Consider the following 14,028-nt stretch of genomic DNA (forward strand, 5'->3'; position numbering starts at 1 on the left):
AGGGGAAAGAGTTGGGGAGAGGGAGTGAGGCAAATCATGAGAGACTTGAATGCTGAGCACAAACTGAGGGCTGAAGGGGGAGGGGGGAAGGGGAAGGAGGGTGATGGTCATAGAGGGGCACTTGTGGGGAAGAGCACTGGGTGCTATATGGAAACCAACTTGGTAATAAACTATTAATAATAAAAAAAAGGTGCATGAAAAGAAAAAGACTCCATGGAGCCAATGGAGCGCAAAGACTCTCTGAGTGGTAGTGAGCGCTGTCCTGCACCATAACCCTCCTCTCTCTTCTCCCTCGTCCTAGTCACAGAGGTTTTCAAAGGGAAGGGCAGGTTAATTTGTTTTTCTTTATATTTTGTGTTTCCTTTATTATTGTGTTATATTGCAGTGTTGTAATCGTTTTTGTATGAATATTTTGGGGTTGTGGAACGAATCATCCACTATTTCTTATGGGGAAATTCACTTTGATGTACAAGTGCTTTGGGGTACAAGTATGTTTCCAGAACGAATTACACTTTCAAATCGAGATTTTACTGTGCTAAAGGGGAGGATACCTGGGTGGCTTAGTGGGTTGAGCGTCACGGTTCTGGGGTGCTGACCGCTCAGAGCCTGGAGCCTGCTTCGTTGTCTCCCTCTCTCTCTGCCCCTTCCCTGCTTGTGCTCTCTTTCTCTCTCTCTCTCTCAAAAATAAATAAACATTAAAAAATTTAATAATAATAATAGCTAACGTTATAGAATACCCGACCTTGTAAGATGCGTATAACCTCTAACCTCACAGCCTCTGAGGCATACGCTGTCGGTATTACAGGAGAGCAAACAAGCAGAAGCGGTTAACCTGCTCGAGGTCACACAGCAAGTGTGTGGCGCCACCAGGCTACACACATTTCCTCCATCCTCACAATAAGCCTGCAAGGGGAGAATTATTACTCTCATTTCACGATGGCGGAACCTGAGGCCCAGAGAGGCCCGGTGACTTTCTCACGAGCACACAGCTGGCACAAGGCAGAGCCCGGACTCACCCTCAGGGCGGTATGCTGGTCAGGGATTTGAGATGGTGGAGCAGATCGTGGGTATCAGTGAGGTGCCTGTGTCCCCTGACATACAGGCAGGCAGGACGGAGGCCCAGGATGAGGCACCCAGGAGGCAAAGTCCAAGCTCATTGACTGCATATGGGATTATAGTCACACCCCTGCCCTAGACAGACAAGATGCTAAGATACTGAATTTGGCAGTTTGGGTGTCTTTATTTTCACTCTCTTTTAGGCTGAACACAAATGTGAAAAAAAAAAAATTGTAATAGTGATGGCAATTAAGGAATTCACACACTTTCTCTTGTGCCAGACCTGAGTTGTTTCTGACAAATGTGACAAGAAAACAATGGCAACCAAATAAAAAATACTTAGCTGAAAATTCTCCCTTTCTCCAGCTGCCAGCCCCAGGCAGAAGAACGGAAAAACCTGTCGACGCGCCTACGTTCTCCAGGGGTTCTCAGATGGCACGCATGGAAATCACCTGGAGGCCTTGTAACACAGACTTCGTTCTGGGCCTCCCCCTGGATTCAGTCAATCTGGGGTAGCCTCCGGCATATGCACTTCTGACAAGTTCCCAGGTGATGCTGAGGCTGCTGGCCCAGGAACCACACTCTGAGAACCGTTGCCTAAATGAACTTGAAATACAGCAGGCAAAGAGGTCAAAACTGTATCCTCTTGAAAGAAGGTTCTCGTCCCCAAAAGATAGGTTGGGCCAAAAACCAACCTGAGCTGAATGGCTGTCCTGTCTCTAACAAGAGAACACATTTCAGGGGTACGTAAGCTTCGGTCCATCTCCTGGCTGTGTGACCTTGGCAAACGTACTTCTCCTGTGTGAACCCCACTTTATTCATCTGTAAAATGGGCATAAGAATGTCTACTTCCTAGAATTGGTGTAAGGAATTCATGAGTCTATAAAAGCTTTTGCCAAGTGACTGGCACACACATTATGAAATGCATTCTAAGTAGTGACCATTAATATTATTACCATGAGCCAAGGATGTAGGAGACCAGAGGAGAAAAATCCAGAAACGTGTCAGAAGGGTATTGCAGGGGCAGGGTGGGAGAAGCAGCTCCCCAGGGAGGTTTGTTTGGGGACCTGAGCGGAGGAACGCCCACCGGGGGGGGGGGAGCCTCTGCCCAGTGTAAGGGGGTGGGAGATGGCATTCCATCCCATCCCATCCCATTCCATTCCCAGAGAAATTGGGACTGCGGCCCGTGTGCTGAGCCTCACCCAAGAGTAAATTCTACATCACTGTATAGTCATGTTCTCTTCTGGAAAAGTCCTCACTCACCCCCAGGAAGAGTGGAGCCAGACAGACATGTCTGTACCCGGGGCTCTCTGCTCCCCACCCCCACCGCTGACTAAACATCCTCGAATCCTTAGGCCTCCAGTTAACTCACAAGTCAGAGACACAGAGACTGGGCTCAGCGGGTAGGTCAGAGCCAGGGTGGGTGGGTTCCACAGAGAGCCAGAGAGTGCTTTCCTCTCCGAGGTTTCCAGCCACGCCTCGTGTCTGGGGAGAGACTCTGGGTCCTTTGGGTAGACCCCTTCACAGAGGCCACAGAGCAGAGTCCTCAAGAACATGGACAGCAGACGTCCTGCCCTGGAAAAGCACAGTGTCACTTCCGTTACATCCTGTTGGTTACAGTGGATTATGGCGCTGTCCCAGGTCCAGTTGGTTCTTTGGGGGCCATCTTGGGAGACTGGCTGCCACCAAAGCCATCCGATCTCTGTCCTGCCCACTGCCCCGACTGTCTGAGTCATCCTCGTCATCTCCAGTCTGGAAATCTGCAATAATTTTTCTAAGTAATCATATAGTCCCCCACGCAGCCCCCAGAGTGTTATTAAAATGCAAATAATGTCAAAATGCAAAGTAAGTCAATCCCTATTTCAAAGGGTGCAAGACTTCCCTTGGATCTGGAGATCAAGACCCAGATCCTGCCTGTGAGGCCCACCCTCAGGGACCCAGGTCCAGCCTCCTCTCAGCCCAGTTCCTCCCTCCTCCCAGCCACCACCAAGGGGCACCCCCATCCAGCCAGCCACACCCTTTCCTTCCCGGGGGCCCTGTGCCTACAGCGTTTTCCCCACCCCCTGCCCCACTGCTCGTCTCCCAGGTCTTTGCTTAAACTTCCTTCCCTCGGAGATGCTGTTCCCCAGAGATGCTGTCCTGGACACTTTGGATCAGTCAACACGTTTTTGTTGCCAGTAAGAAACTCCCAACACTCACTCTGGCTCGAGCAAAACAGAGAATTTATTTTTGCTGCACGTGAGGAAGCCACGGAAGGGTTCAAGTTCAGACATGGACTTTGCTTCTGGTCTGAGCCCTGCCTTCCTCTGTATTGGTTTCCTCCCCAGGCAGGCTGTCACTCCACTAATGCTCTGGACCCTGGGACTGTCCTGTTGGCTCTGTTCCTTGAGGTGCACGTCTCTGATTAGCCAAGTCTGAGTCAAGAGCTACTCCTCTCCCCCAGATGAGATATGGGATCAATATGGAAAGAGAAGGGGGAAGGGGTGGTTCCCCAAAGGAAAAATAGGCAGTTGTTTCCTAGACAGGTGAAAGCCACCAGTATATTTCCTTTCTGTCTTTGCCAGCACCCTGAGTGTTCCCTTCACACACTCTGGCTCTCTCTCACTCTCTCTCTTTACTTTACAAATTTTATTTTTAAGCAATCTCTATACCCAACATGGGGCTAGAACTTACAACCCTGAGACCACGAGCACGCTATACTGACTGAGCCAGCCGCCCCTCAGGCACTCTTTTGACTTTCAATTTGCACAGGCTACTCCTTCTGTTACAGTGCTTTTCCTCCTCTATTTTTAATAATATAAATTATAAAATATATTATTTTAATAATATAAATTATTCCTCCTCTATTTTTAATAATATAAATTATTTTGAGCCACCTGAGTGGCTCAGTTGGTTGAGCGTCCAACTCTTGACTTCAACTCAGGTCCATATCTCACGGTTTGTGAGTTTGAGCCCTACATCAGGCTCCTTGCTGACAGCGTGGAGCCTGTTTGGGATTCTCTCTCCCTCCTTCCTTGCCCCTATTCCACTTGCGGGCACACACACACACACACACACACACACACACACTCTCTCTCTCTCTCTCTCTCTCTCTCTCTCTCTCTCTCTGTCTCTCTCAAAAGAAATAAACTTTAAAAAATAATATAAATTATTTTTAAAATATTTTTTAAAATTCATACAGAAAATTTCTATAATTAACATTTCTTATTGTTTATTTATTTTGAGAGAAACAGAGAAAGTGTGAGTGGGAGAGGGGCAGAGAGAGAGGTAGAGAGAGAAAATCCCAAGCAGGCTCTGCACTGCCAGCTCAGAGCACACTGCAGGGCTTGAACCCACAAAACAATGAGATCATGACCTGAGCCAAAACCAAGAGTCAAATTCTTAACAGACTGAGCGACCCAGGAGCCCCTACAGAAAATTCTAAAAATAGTACATGCCCTTTACTCAAGTTCCCCAAATATTAACATTTTAACACTATTTCTATCATTCTTTTTCTCTGTGTACATGTATATTTATATATGTGTGCATACATTGATACATATTGTACATCTATCTGTGTCTATGTGTCCATATTATTTATTTTTCCTGAACTGTTTGAGAGTAAGTTGCAGACATACTTTCCCTTTATTCCTCATATACCAGCTGTGTATTTTGCCAGGGATGTGTTTCCTCCGGATGTGCACACAGCTCACCTAGCTATGGCACACCTCAACTCCTTCAAGTCTTTGATCAAAAGGAACCGTCTCAAAGGGGCTGACCCAATCACCCTTGTAAAATGTCTACCCACCCCCTCCATATACACTGTTTTAACCCTGGGGTCTTACCTTTCTTTGCTTTTTCTTCCTTTACTCCTTTCAACTCTAGGATGCTTTGGAATTTATATATTAAGTCTACGTATTTTAAGCTTCACAAGGATTTTGTGTTCACTGAAATATCCCACGCTCCTAAAACAGTACTTGGCAGATAGCAGATGGTCAATAAATACTTATTGAATGAATGAATGAATTAATGAATGAATGAATAGGGCAACTGAAGTTTACAGTGAATGAGTAATGCAGTGCTTGTGAGCAGACCCTGCCCCTAGCCGGGCACCATTCCAGAGCTGTTCTGTGATGTCCTCCAGGGCTGCCTGGGCTCTCAATTTCTGTGATGCTGGTTTATATAAACCTTGGCCGTGGTGGGGTTGACCCAAGACAACATCATGAGATCTCAATTTCACCGTTGTTACCTATGACTTCCCTTTCTCTCTCATTCCCCTACCCCAAAGCCATCCTTTACCCTATTGTGCTTCTCCCACATGGCAATCATTCCCCTCTTCTGTGACAGAGACAGGGCAGTATGGTCCAAAGGTCCAAGAGTCCTTGGAAAAGTCACTTCATTCTCTGATCTCAGTTCCCTCTTCTGTGACTCTGACTCCCTTGACCTCTGAGACTCTTGGCGCTGAGGTATCAGGGGCCAGTCTCTTCAGATCATCGCTCTGTGGAACCTGGGTTGCAATCATGCCCTTGTCTTTGATGGAAGAATGCGTGGGTTGTTTCTCACAGGGAATAGATAAGAAAAGTATTTTCAGATCTGGGGTTGCTGCTTCCTTGCCTCTCAGTTTGGGAACTAGACAAATTTGGATTTAAGTCTAAAGCAGAGACGCCTGGGTGGCTTAGTCAGTTAAGCGTCCGACTTCAGCTCAGGTCACAATCTCATAGTTTGTGGGTTCAAGACCCACATCGGGCTCTGTGCTGACAGCTCAGAGCCTGGAGCCTGCTTCGGATTCTGTGTCTCCCTCTCTCTCTGCTCCTCCCTTGCTCACACTCTGTCTCTCTCTCTCTCTCTCTGTCTCTCAAAAATCAACCAATAAATAAAGCAGCCACACCCTAGTAGCACTGTGACCCTGGCAGTTGGCTTCAACGTGCTGAGTCTCTGTTTTCTCCGTGGTAAAATAGGCTTAGCAATTTCCAGGGGTATTGGGAAGAGTAAATTAAAAGATTCACACAATACACTTTGCAAATCACTTTGCAAATCACCCGGCACATAGAAAGGGTTCCAAAAACAGTAGCTGTTATTAGCTTCTGTGCCCTGCTTAGATCCCTACGGGTTCACATGGGCATGAGGCAGAGAGGAAGGAGGGGCATTTCTAGCGTCTTCTCCCCACAGCTGGTGTGGGCAGGGCACTGTGTACAGCTGTTTCAGGACTGGTGCCACACAGTAGGTGCCACAGCTTCTATCATGCTGGAGACACCATGATGTCTAGACGGAGCTCCAGGACCCTCATCTCTGGGTTCCAGAGACAGAGTCCAGAAGTCTGAGTCACAGAAAGCACTTGAAAGTCCCTGGAAAAGCCAGCTGGGCCAAGAGCACTTAGAGGCTCTTTCCGCCCCCGTCCCCCTCACTTAGGTTTATTGAAATATTGTATTCATCATTTATAGTGACTCCCCAAACTTAATGGCTTAAAGAAACCAGCATTTATTATCCCACATGACTTCTGAGAGTCAAAATCAGAAGGCAGCTCAGTTGGATGGCCTGGTTCAGGGTCTCTTGTGAGTCCATGGTCACACAGTGAGCCAATGAGGCTGATACCTGAAAGCTTAAACTGGGACTGAAGAAGCCACTTACTGTAAGCTCACTCACCCAGCTGTTGGCAGGAGGCTTCAGTTCCTGGCCACACGCACTTCTCCACGGGGGGCGCTCAGCACATGGCCTCTTCCAGAACAAGTGATGAGAGAGAGACTAAGATGAACATCTTTTATAACCTAATCTCAGCAGTGACTCACCATCACTTCTGCCGTATTCTATGGGCCCCAGAGACCAACCCAATACAATTCAGGGGGCAAGGTTTGCACAAAGGGCATGCACACCAGGAGGCAGAGTGGGGGTCACCGGGGGCTATTTTGAATGCTGCCCATCACGGGTGAAATTGACGTGTGATGAAATTCACAGATCTTATGTGTACAGATCAGCTTTAACAAGTAAACATTTTCACATGACCCACACTCCCATCAAGGTTTAGAACATTCTCACCACCTAGAATATTCCTCCTCAGAACACTCTGCAGAACATCTGTCACCTCCTACCTCTTCCCAGCCAACCCCCTCATCCCAAGCAACTACTGATCCTAATTCTATCTGTATGTTTGACCTGGCCTGGCACGTCATGAAAATGGAATCATACAGTCTGTACTCCTTTATTCTGCATGATGATTCTGAGATCCATCCATGTTGTCCTGTGTTTCGGTGGCTCATTCCTTTTTATTGTTGAGTTAGCCACTCTCACCTTCATGTGATTCTTTCCCTTATTCAACGTGCCCTCAACCTGACATAGCACAGGTAATGCCTTATGTTTTTCCTCCCACTAGACTGTGACCTATATCTCACTTATTTCTGGGTCCCTAACATGAGTTCTGTGCCTAGCAGGCAAGTGGGATCTGGGAATTGTCCCATCCTGGGATCTGGAGGTGTGGCAAAATGGCAAGTAGGGGTCACAGGGAGAGAAGGGGCAGCGCAGGCCAGACCCTGGACAGAGACCTGTTCACTCTGGCAGAAAATCTCCCCTAGACCCAGCCTCCACAGGTCCCAGGAGTCCAGAGGGCTCTCCAACCAGAGGTTGTAGGACAGAGAGGGGGTTTCAGTCCAACAAGGGAAGAGGGGCAGTGAGCCCATGAGTGTCACTCTGGAGGTCACCCTCTGGCCACTGAAATATTCAGTGATTGGGGAGAGGCCTGAAAAGAAAGCTAAAATGGATTCTCCCTTTCGTGTTTCTCCTCCCCTTTCACGCCAACAGCACACCTGACAGCTAGCCCCCACCCTCAGGCAGAGGGCCCCTCCCTCTCACACCTCTCACACCGGCCTCACTTGCTGCAGGGCCCTGACGAAACCAGGGCCGAGGCTCCAACACCCAGTAGGCTTTCTGGAATCGCCGGACTCTAGAGCATGGACTTAGAGGTCATGGTGCTGAGTCTCTGCTCTACCATTTCTGTCTATATGACCTTGGTCAGATTGCTTCCTGCTCTGTAAAACTGGGTCATAATTCCTGGCTAGTTGGTGAGCCCAAGACTGACTGAGGTACAGTGGTAAGCACTGTGGCTGGGAGGGAAGGGGAAGTGGGCCTTGGTTGGACAAGGTGCCAGGTGGGACCCACCTTGTTTATCCAGAAAGGTGAATGAGAACCAGATTCCAGAGCCGAGACGGAAAGACAGGAAGTACTCTCCCTTCCAGGCTCAGAGGATGGCTGGCTCCTCTCAGGGCTTGGTAGAAATTGCCATTTCAGCAGAATCAACACTCAGCCCAGGGCTGGAGATGTGTAGCTGGTAAAAAGCCATGTATCCCTTTGTTCTTGAGGGCCAGACCAATGGACTGGTTCCTGCCCATGAGACAGGGCTCCAGCTGTATTCTGCAAAGATGACCACTCTGTTTCCCATCCCACTTGCTCTTCTGCAGTGTGACCTTGTCACTCCCCCATCAAGAGAACCAGGCAAGTCTCTTCCTCTGGAATCTGGGCTAGCCTTGGTGACTCACTTGTAACAACAGAATGTGGTAGAAATTACCCTGCTTGACTTCTGAGGCAAGGCCAAAAGTTCTCTTGGAAGGCTTACTCTACAGATGCTTCTCAGGGCCCAGCTACTGGCCTGTGAGAAGACAAGCCACATGGACAGGCCACATGAAGGCCTTCCAGGTGACAAGGCCAACAGAAACTTCAAGTCATCCCAGCTGAAGCACCAGCCACCTGAATGAAGCAACCTCCAGGTGATCCCAGCCCCCAGCCATTTTGAGTCTTCTCAGCTAAGGACAGGGACATCATGATGTATTGGTTATCTATTGCCACATAACAGATTTCCCCCAAATGTAATAACTTCAAACAACAAACAGTTTTCAGCTGGCACAGTTCTGACAGTCAGGAATCCAAGAGCAGCATATCTGGGTGGCTCTGACTCAGTGTCTCACCAAGTTACAGTCTAGCTGCCAGCCAAGGGCTGCAGTCATCTTAGACTTTCTCCAGGGCCAGAGGATCCAGTTCCAAGCTCATTCACATGACCATTGGCAGGAGGCCTCAGTTCCTCTCCAGTTGGGTCTCTCCATGTGAGAGTGTCCTAACAGCATGGCGGCTGGCTTCCTCCAGAGTGATCTAAAACACTGAGAGGCAAAAACCACAATATCTTTTTTAACCTAAACTCAAAAGTGACATACTATCACTTCTGCCATACTCTATAGGCCACATAGCCCCACCTTGATAAAAATTGGGAGTAGACTGACACACAAGGGCATGAACACTGGGAGCCAGGGGTCATTGGGAGCCATCTTGGAGGCTGCCTACCACAAATGGAGTCCAACCATTCCCCCTGTGCCCTGTCAAATTCCTGACCCACAGAATCCATGAGGATGATAAAATGATGGTTGTTCATGCCATGAAGTTTGGGTGGTCTGTTCCACAGCAGTAGATAACTGGAGCAGAGCCAAGAGAATTATTTGTTGGGTCTGGGGTGCCACCAAAGGGGACTGACGTCTCATTCCCATAGATGTCACTGAGCCATGGCACTTCTGACCTGCTCTGGTATGGGGGAAAGAGGGGAAAGGGCACTGGAAAGAGAGGGCCAAGGGTATGACTGGGTGGCCAGTGGGTGAGAAGAAAAAAGACAGATTCTGTCCATGTCCATAGGTGCCAGGATTGGGGCTGCCAAAGTCAGATGTGATGGGGGCAGCAGGCTTGCTGGAGGCAAAGGGGTGAGCCTGAGGCCACCACCAGAGGAGAGCTCTTTGGCACGGAGTCTTTCTTCGGGATGGTCTGTGCAGCCCAGCCCCACGCTACGGGACTACAGACGATGAGCTGAGCCACCTGATGACTGGAACTCAGCCACCTTATAAGCAGTGAAGGGGCCAGAATCAACAAGGGCCAGCAAGGGACACCTAAGGAGGCAGGTCCTGTTTTCCTTCTTGTTCCTTCCCTCCAGAGGGCAGAGAGGAGAGGGCAGACCATGTCCACCTCCTCCCCCACCACAAGCCCTGCCGGCTGGGCCTTGGAGTCCAGTACAAGATTATCATTCGAGAATAGAAAGACAGTGGCGCCCAGATGGCTCAGTTGGTTAAGTGTCCGAATCTTGGTTTTGACTCAGGTCATGATCTCACGGTTCATGGGATTGAGCCCCACACTGAATTCCACACTGACAGCAAGAAACCTGCTTGTGATTCTCTCTCTCTCTCTCTCTCTCTCTCTCTCTCTCTCTCCCTTTCTCTCTGCCCCTCTCCCTCTTGAGCTCTTACTCTCTCTCTAAAAATAAAAAAATAAACTTTTAAAAAGAGAAAAAGAAAATAAAAAGACAAAGAAAGATAAAGGAAGGAGGAAGAAGTGAGAGAGAAGGAGGAAGAGGAAGAAGAGAAGGAAGAGGAAGGAGGGGAGGAAATAAAGACAGAGTTAATGCCCAAAATAAGAGACTGCTTAATAACAAAAACTCACTGAAAGTTTTGGAACCAGCTAGAGGACCAGTTGATAGGAGTCATTTTTCTTAAAAAATTATTTTATATTTACCTTTAAATGTTGATATTCCTGAATCAAACTAGTTCCAGGAGCCATTATTTATTGTTGTTGTCCTTGGCCCCCACTTTCACCTCATACATTCACTCGCTTGTAAGCACTTAAACACTGGGCACAGAACTTTGGTAAGTACAGTAAGTAAATCAGAAGTATAGTCAGTTGGTCACCATGTCCTGGTCCAGTCAACTTCCAACTCTCTCCTAAGCCTCTGTCCACTTCCTCCACCCCAGATGTCTCTGCCTTGGTTCTGGCCTCAGTAACTCTCATTTGAATTCTTTCCTTGGCTCTGATCTCTTAACATCCAGTTCTTCCTCCACCCGTCCCAAAAGAGATCTTTCCAAAAGGTAAATAGGATTGTTGCTTCCTGTTGGAGACAGCTCGTTCCCACCATCCATCTTTCCTTAATAGCAAAGCCTCTGCTTTTAGCTAAGCACATGTCTGCCCAGAAGAGAAGCTACATTTCCCAGCACCCTGGCTGCCCGCAGCGGCCATACAACTGATTTCTGGGAAGTGTAATATGAATGAAAGTGATGTGTGCAAGGCCTGGGTTCTGCCTTTAAAGGGAAGGGGTATATCCTCCACATCCCTTTTACTTCTCCCTGCTGGCTGAAATGCAGAAGTGAGGGTAGGAGCCAGAGCTGCCTTCTTGGACCATGAGATGGAAGCCATATGTTGAAGATGTCGAAGCAACAAACCAGGAGGAACCACTGTCTCTCATCACTGTGGAATGAACCAGAAGTTTCTGTGGACAATGATGATGCAAAACAGAGGGCGCTGGGTTGGAAGTGCTCCTAGAACAACATTTATTGAACACCTATTATGCCTGGCAGCCAGAACTCTGTGGTCCCTGTGTCATGCCCACTCTGGCTTGCCTATCTGGGTTTCTACAGAAGCAGGAACTAAACTTCTATCTTGTTTAAGCCATTGTTAGTTTAGGGTCTTTGTTAGAGCAGCTGAGTCTGTTTCCCAAACACTCCAGCTCAAAACTCCTCCAGCAGCTCCCACTGTCTTCAGGTTAAGTCCAAGCACCTAAACCTGGCACCCAGGACCCTTGGAGATGTGGCCCCTGTCAGCCTAGTCTCTCACCGAATCTGTTGTTCGTCTTTAGTCTAAACTCTAGGGCGTTAGTCATGCCCAGCTGCTTGCACTTGGCAAATGTGCGAAGCTGATTCATTCTTCCAGGCCCTTGCTTCAACTGTTTCCTCTGCCTGGAATGCCCTTCTCCCTTCTTTGCTGCCCCCTTCCTGCCCATCCTTCAGGACATTCTTCTGGAGTCATGTCCTTCCGAAAGTTATCCCAGAACAACACCCACCCCCCACCCCACCCCACTCCCCAGATTAGGTTATTTGCATCTGCTAAAGAGGCAGATTAGGTTAATCACACTCTTTGTCTATTTCTTCCAGGGCTGTTAGACTAACAAACTTCGGGAGGGTTCAGAGAGTCCCTGTCTTGTTTACACTTAGTGCCCAGTTCCCTAGTGTATCGGGAGAGCTCAGTACACATGCATCCAATGAATAAATGACTAAACTGGGCGGCCAGCCTCACTTATCACGCTGTATCATCACCTCCGCTCACACTTGTCTGTCTCAGCTCAACCCCCTGACACTGAGGCCATAGTGTTCTGACTGCCAGGAAGAGTGGGTGCCCAATAACTGCTGTTCTAGGAGCACTGCCAACCCAGTGCTCTCTGTTTTACATCATCCTTTTCCAAGGAAATTCCGGTGCATGCCACAAGTGTTTCCTCATGGGGAGTGTCCAGGGCACAGCATTTCCCAACAAAGTGTGCACTTGCCGCGGTTAACATCTTCTTGGAATACTGGCAGCTTTTATGGAAATCAGCATTTGGCCACAGTGACCTCAAAACGGTAGCTGAAAGGCTCTTCTCATACAGGTGGCTTGGGCTTAGCCAGTTCTTTAGAAAAGCACATCTCGGTGTTGTGGTTTGAGTGGCAAAAGAGCAGGAAGCATGGTCAGACATCGGGAAGCGGGCGCCAGTTCTGGGCGGATTGTGGTGCCCAAGAAAGGCACAGAAGGAGGGGTGCACTCTGGCAGGACGGAGGGGATTAGTCTGTGTAGGTGACTGGAACGCAAAGCTTATGGGAAGTGGGTGAGACATGGCAAGAGTCTCCGCTCCGGCCTCGTTTTTCTGACCCCAAATGAGGGAGCGATTGGTGAAGATGGGCTTAGGTTTTGATACAGGAAGAAAAAAATCTGAAGCAGGCCTGAGGCTCTGAGCTGTCAGCATGGAGCCTCATGCCGGGCTGGAACCCACGAACCGTGAGATCATGACCTGAGCCAAAGTCGGACACTTAACCGACTGTGCCACCCAGGCGCCCCAGCCTGCTTTGGGTCTTGACAGCCAGGGCCAATGTAGCTTATAGACATGGGGCCATGAATGTGACCAGCCAGATTCTCTGGGGGCCAGCACTGGATTTGGGAGTTGCAGGGAGAACTCTCGGGCACACTGAAGCCCATATTGACTCTGGGATTTGTGTTTTATACAAATCACTTGTACCTGGTAAGCAGGCAGGCACATGCTCGGCTCCTGCCTGAGCAGTCAGGAGGGGCCAGGATGGAACCAGACTCCTGAGAATCGGGGGGTGGGGGCTGGGAGCTTCTTGCACCCGACAGAACCCTCCTTCTGCAGAAAAGCAGCAGCAGCTTACATCTCAGTGTAGAACTTTGCAAAAGCCACCTGTACCTCCATCTGGGAGCCTGCCATTGTTTCTTGCTTAATGGACTCCAAAAGATAAGTTTCCATACCCGGGCCATTAAAGAAAGTTGACATTCTTCAAATCTGCTGGTATTTCTCAGTGGATCACATCCCTACCCTGATGGGACACCCTGGCCAAGCCAAGTTTGCATTCTAGAGCAACTCCCCCAGGGGACAGTATGGAGCAGAACTGGGGGCTACAGGAGGTCGGCCAGGAGGTGGTTGCAATAATCCCGGTGAGAGGGGAAGATGGCTGCGCCAAGATGCGGCAGGAGGGATGGAAGGAAGGAGACAGACGTGAGAGGTGTTAAGGAGATAGGAAGGGTGGTATTGGCTGACCCCGGATCTAGAGGAGAGCTAGGAGGGAAAGGAAGGAGTCAGGCTGACTCCCAGGACTGAACTGGGAAAGAGTTTTAAAATATGGCATCAAAAGTACCTTGTTAGCAAAATTGACCTGTAGCACATTCTGACTGAAACAAAAGGAGATGTTAGAATCTTTGTGTACCTCATACATTTTGCTGCAGAAATATTCACGTATTTTATTACACGGGGCTGCCCCCAGACCATATTAAACAGTGTTACAGAGCACACTGTGTGTGCCTGAATCACCTTTGTCTAATGTCCAAAAGGATTCCAAATTTGAATCAGCTCTGGTTTTAGCCAAGAGACTATGGGCTTATTCTAATAGTAGCAGCAGCGGCAGCAGCTAACTCCCAAGGAGTACGCGGCATGTCCTTGTCCCC

Source organism: Suricata suricatta, chromosome 8 (genome assembly GCF_006229205.1).
Source record: "Suricata suricatta isolate VVHF042 chromosome 8, meerkat_22Aug2017_6uvM2_HiC, whole genome shotgun sequence".
NCBI lineage: Eukaryota > Metazoa > Chordata > Mammalia > Carnivora > Herpestidae > Suricata > Suricata suricatta.